At 41.5% G+C, this 6,000-nt stretch overlaps 1 long non-coding RNA gene across 2 annotated transcripts; it reads right to left on the bottom strand.

Annotated features, from left to right (window-relative positions):
- Window positions 1–767: 767 nt before the first annotated feature.
- Window positions 768–4,258, bottom strand: LOC106097430 (uncharacterized). Of its 2 annotated transcripts, none has more exons than XR_002060380.2 (3): window positions 3,756–4,258; window positions 3,437–3,581; window positions 768–1,062 (listed from the first exon to the last, which is right to left on the bottom strand). It is a non-coding gene; the product is annotated as an uncharacterized LOC106097430 (long non-coding RNA). The 2 variants fall into 2 exon arrangements; XR_001223673.3 differs by lacking the exon at window positions 768–1,062 and adding an exon at window positions 3,220–3,255.
- Window positions 4,259–6,000: the final 1,742 nt, after the last annotated feature.

Below are 6,000 nucleotides of genomic sequence, written 5' to 3'. Positions count from 1 at the left end.
ATGATATGTGACTATCACTGTGTTTAACTATCATAATAATTCTTAGGGTACTGAGTGCATGCTTAATTAATTTTTTTTTTTTTTTAAACATACTGCTCCATTGCTATGTTTGACAGGCTGAAGTTGTCGGGTGACCTCCTAAATCGACCATCTTTTACAGGTGTTTTGTGCCAGAAATGGAGTGTCCACTGAAGACTGAAGATACTGAATCTCTACGCCGTGCCATTGATCCCTCCTGTGCCTTCATCTAGACAAGAGACATTAACTTAACCACTCTCACATGCTCTGTACCTACATCACCTTCCCTGACAGTCGTAGCTTGGCTCATCTGAGGGTGAAATTATAAGAATGTGTTATTTTGCAAAGTGCTCTCTAGGGTTCCTAAATAAAATATGGCATTGAGGTCATTTCTTTTGAATTAATCCCTTCTTCTGAAATATAAGAACCTCTCCTGGTTTAAATGGCACTTTGTTCCTTACTTCCTGTTCCACTCCCAACCCCAAATAGATGCTGACAAGCTGACACAGTAACATGGAAGAGGGAAAGAAGCTGGAAAGGACCACTACAAATAAACCCAATGCCTAACAATGAAAAATGTAAAATAAGAACAATAATAATAATAAAGATAAAAGATGAAGTAACAAGTTTTTTGTTTTTTTGTTTATTCCAAATGATCATCCAGATGTCTGTGACATGTGATGACAAACACCATAATGGAAGGCCTTAGTCATCACATGCTTAAACTCATCATATATTTTTGCATATGCTGAACAGGCAGTCAGACATGCTGTAACTGTGGGGTAGAAAACTGCATGAACACCATACGGCAGGGGTCTCAAACTCCAGTCCTCGAGGGCATGGAAAAGTTGCATGACACCGACCTTCGAGGAATGGAGTTTGAGACCTCTGTCATATGGAATATGACAGGTGTGGTTGAACTTCATGAAGACTCTGAAGTTTCTCTTCTCTTCTGGCAGGACAGGAATGTCGCCTTGTCCTGTGAGCCACTGTAAGGATGTACTTAGAGTAGAACTGGAGTGTCACCGGCCTCAGGCTCTTCACCTTTTCAAAGACAAAGCAGTCATTTAGATAAAATATTAGATATTGTTTACCTGTAAATGCACAAAGAGAATTTAGAAATGTAATTATTGTCAAGAGTGAACAAGCACTGATAGTGTAATCTACAGCTGTGGCCAAACGTTTAGAGAATGAGAAGTGTTGTTTATTTACAAAGTTTGCTGTTTCAGTGATAGTTGTATATCATATTATATTACTTCAAACGGAGGTGATCCAGTAACGCTGCACTAATGAATAAGACTAACTATTCACTTTAGCTAAAGTTATTAAGTTCGCTAAAGAGTTGGGATGCTGTGTAAGACATAAATAAAGCTCAAATACAAAGGTTTGGACAGCGTTTTGCATGTTTCCCTACTCTAGGGGTCTCTGCAAGCATACAGGGCTCTGACAGGGTACAAGATGACAACTTTGGAATTCTACTAGAAACAGTCTATCATATTTGTTTGTCAAAGCTGAAATCAGGGCAAACTACGCTAAATTAGCCTTTTTAGCTAGCAGCTACAATAAGCATAAAGGTTACTGTACGGCTATCATTTGTTAACACGACGCTTGTTCTTATACATGTAATACATTTATTACCAACCTGAGAGTTTATCCGCTGGTCATTCGACATGACGAATGACTTCTGAAGTCTTAATTCAGCTCAAGACGCTATAGATTCCCGTCAGTAACGCTATCAGTCTGTAGTTCTATTAATCTGCGCTTGAACCGGAACCGGATGTAAGTCCCAAAAAACTGAATTTTGGAACTGAAATTGAATTGTAGAACTGAAACTGAATGGTGAGAAGTGAATCTGAAATTATTCGAGAGCTGAATTTTTAAAGGATAAAATGCAGTTTCAAAGCAAATCAATTCATTTTCAAACCATAAATTCAATTTCAAATTAAACTAATTCAAATTCAGTTTTCAAAAGCTTTCATTCAAGTTACAATTCAGATTCAATCCGAGTAATTCAAATTCAAATTTAACTTATTCAAATTCAGTTTCTGATGGCACAGATTTCTGCCCATATTCCTGCTCCCAACTCTGGATAGTCATATTTTGGGGAGTTTAATAAATTGGTCCATATTTCTAGAAATGAGAGCTGCTCCATCCAAAGTGGGATGGATGCCGTCTCTCCTAACAAGACCAGGTTTTCTCCAGAAGATTTGCCAATTATCTATGAAGCCCACATCGTTTCTGGGACACCACTCAGACAGCCAGCAATTTAAGGAGAACATGCGGCTAAACATGTCACTCCTGGTCTGATTGGGGAGGGGACCAGAGAAAACTACAGAGTCCGACATTGTTTTGGCAAAGTTACACACCGATTCAATATTGATTTTAGTGACCTCCGATTGGCGTAACCGGGTGTCATTACTGCCGACGTGAATTATGATCTTACTGTATTTACGTTTACCCTTAGCCAGCAGTTTTAAATTTCCTTCAATGTCGCCTGCTCTGGCCCCTGGAAGGCAATTGACTATGGTTGCCGGTGTCTCTAGCTTCACATGTCTGAGAACAGAATCGCCAATTACCAGAGTTTGACCCCCGGCGGGTGTGTCGCCGAGTGGGGAAAAATGGTTAGACACATGAACAGGTTGGTGGTGTACCTGGGGCTTCAGTTTAAGACTATGCTTCCTCCTCACCGTCATCCAGCCGCCCTCTTTCCCCAGCTGCTTGGGGTCTGCCGGGGAACAGCTAGCGGGGCCTACGCTATCTTCGGCTGCACCAGCTACAGGGGCCGGGCTAGCTACGGGTGAATGAAGGGTGCGAAGCCGAGTCTCCAATTCAGTAATCCTGGCCTCCAGAGCTGCAAATATGCTACATTTGTTACAGGTATCATTACTGCTAAAGGAGGCCGAGGAGTAACTAAACATCTGACACAATGAGCAGGAAAGTGCAGGAGGGACAGGTGAAGTAGCCATGGTGCTAACGAGTCAGCTACGAGCTAAGCTAAGCTAGCGAAACAGTACAGAGACAGTGAGTGAATACTTTGGCTATAAATTAGGCAGTGAGCACACAGAAAGGGTGATTCAGATGAAGCACGTTAAGATTATACTATGAAAAAGGGATGTATCAAAAGATTTAAATTAAATTGCTAAGCAGAAAAGCTACTCAGAAACACCACTGTGTTTGAGCAGGAACAGGAAGTGATACTATACCAGAGAGCGAGCGAACACCAAGTGATAGCGCCACCTAGTGGTTATTGAAATAGTTTTGTGAGCTCCCTGCGTTTCTGGCAAAATACATTTATATTTAGAAATCGATTCAGGATTTAATGAATCAATATCACATTAATTATCACGTTATTAATTGATACCAATTCGGCATCGGTATCAGATTGATTCTAGCCTGGTGAAATTGATCCTTTACTTACTGCTCTTGTTTGCAATGCTGTGCATTCGGCAAAGACGAAACAGCCAGGTCGCCGGATTCGCTGCTTCCGTGTCAGCGAAAAGCAGGCAGACTTTGCTCCTCCTCCCCCCTCTTGTGTTTAGGTGTTACGCTGTCATGTGACGTGACTTTGGGGGATTGTTAAGTTGTTTACATATTAGTTATATATTCACCATTTTAATTGTAATTTTTGTATTATAGTTTCTCAACAGTACTTGTTTGTTTTAATTTGTTTACTGGTTTGCATGCACTTTTTATTTTTATTGATTTTTCTAAAAAATACATTTGAAAAGAATTGATACCTGTAAACCACCACTGCAGACCCAATGGCATTTTCATGCTTCGCAGCATCATTCATTCTTACAAGTCCTCCTGTTAAGGGTGGTGAGTTAGTGAACCCAGACGCGGACCTCTCGTTAAAGTTGAACAGTGTCTTTATTTAGAGTGAAGCCACTCCACAGTTATCCACAGTGCAAAGTCCCTTCAGTGCTCCCCTCGTATGTCCACACAACTCTTGTGAATAGTGACATCTCTCCTCCCGTCTCTCCGTCTCGTTCGTTTAGTGCAAAAAAGGCAAACAGACGCGATTAGACTTCCTTCGCTATCTTACATTCTCTGAGCTTGAGTCACTACCAGGCTTGGTGGAATACTCCAGGGCTGTCTGTCACTCAGCCACACCATTAAATAGCTCTGCCAACGATGGTGGATGATTGGCAGCAGCTGGCGAGGAATCAGTCGCAGGTGGGACAGCTCAGAGTGGCAGCACTTCCGGGTCGGAGATCTCCCGTTGCTACGCAACCGCGTAACAATTGCAGTGAAGCCAGAGAGAAAAACGGAGCGAGAGAGAGAGAACAAACACACACATACACACAGATCGCCGGTCGGGGCACCATCGGACACATCCGGCTTGTAAGAATAAAGGCTTTGCACCCCTGATGATCCACCAGGACAAACTCAGCAGTGTGTGAGGAAGAGGAGGAGGAAGAGCCAGCAGCAGCTGACAGATGGAGAGAATAGACAGACTGTTCCCTGTTTGTAAAAGACTGCTAGAAAAGTTTAAAATAATTAATTGTCTGTCCTGAATCAGTCTTATTAGGTAATGTTAATATAAATTTATCATTCCAGTGTTTTCAGTGTGGGAGAAAGTACTCAGGGCCTTCAGGTTACACACTGTGAAAGGCAGCAACAAGTTTAATATTCAGAAACCTAAAGTATGTATCAGCAAATAAATGTTTGTTTCAGTTCTATGAAGCTTTGAGTATTTAGCATTAGTAGTACTGCTGTGTTTGTTGTATCATGTTGCTGTAATTGTTTATATGCTTTATATATTTTGAGGTAAGTTGATCTGTAGTTCTTGGAGTGATTTTGATAAAAGTTGTCATTGTTGTACTTAAATTTGTAAACCTTATCTTAAACTGCAGGTACCTTCCATGAAAAGGTTCTGGTTTCCTTATTTAGTAAGGAATGTTTACTTCCTGCCATTTATGGGCTCACCTGTGCTTGTACATGGTGGACCGTTAAGGGGGTTAGGCCAGCCTAGCTCCAGACACCAAGAACCACCAACGCACTGATGCCTGAGGGAGGCTAGACCGTCCCATTTCACAAGCCTCGCACTTCCGGCCTTAGCGGTCTTTGAGTACGCAGCCTTTGTGGACCGTTAAGGCTGCAGACCCTGAATTGGGATACAGCCATAGATACAGACGTACAGACACAAACAGGCATTCCCACCCTCATGCACACACAAACAAATACTGGGCACTCACCCAATGTGGAGACAGTCTGATTTTAATTCTCAAATTTTGCCACCTAATTCATTATTTCCAAAGATATGCACGTGGCACAGTAACAGTATCTTTAGTAGTAGCTCAGTGCCTGATGGTAAATGTGTCTCTCTGAGATTTATTGATAGAAACCTTTGCAGAGAGAGTTTGAACTGAACTTCAGGTAAGAAGTTATGACCTGCAGTCTTCTGGGTCAGATATAAACCAAGTTAAGGTGGAGTTTAGTTTTTGTTATGCTGACTTTTTCCGTACTGTGTACTAGCTAGCATGACCGAGTTTCTGTACAACTGGGTGGGTGCTATGATGTTAATGATGTTGAACTTTATTTTGTTCATAAGGTTCATTATTAGAGTTGCCAACCGTCCCGTAAAAAAGAGAATCGTCTGGTATTCAGAGAAAATATCATGCGTTTCGTATTGAGGTGAAAAGGAACAGTTTGTCTCGTAATTCAGCTACAATGAAAAAGACACAAAGTTGGAGTTATTCTGTTTGCTGCACAGCTACCTCTTCTTCTCTCATTCTCTCCCCTCTCTCTCCTGTTTCTACTTCAATCATGAAACTGATCAATGATCAGCTGATCAGCTCTCTTGTTTGTTTATTGCCCACTTTGCGCCAGAAAGAAGAAACCAGCCAATGTCGTGTTAAACAACAGCAGCAGGTTTAAGCTTGATCAGCTGTTGTTAGAATTTATTTAATATTACTTTCTAGTATCAGCTGATGTTTGCTGGAGCCACAGCTGTAAAAGCTGCTGGTCATGATATCGGTT

The sequence above is a fragment of the Oreochromis niloticus genome, linkage group LG3 (assembly GCF_001858045.2).
Source record: "Oreochromis niloticus isolate F11D_XX linkage group LG3, O_niloticus_UMD_NMBU, whole genome shotgun sequence".
NCBI classification, from domain to species: Eukaryota; Metazoa; Chordata; class Actinopteri; order Cichliformes; family Cichlidae; genus Oreochromis; species Oreochromis niloticus.
This window is presented reverse-complemented; position numbering and strand designations above follow the sequence as displayed.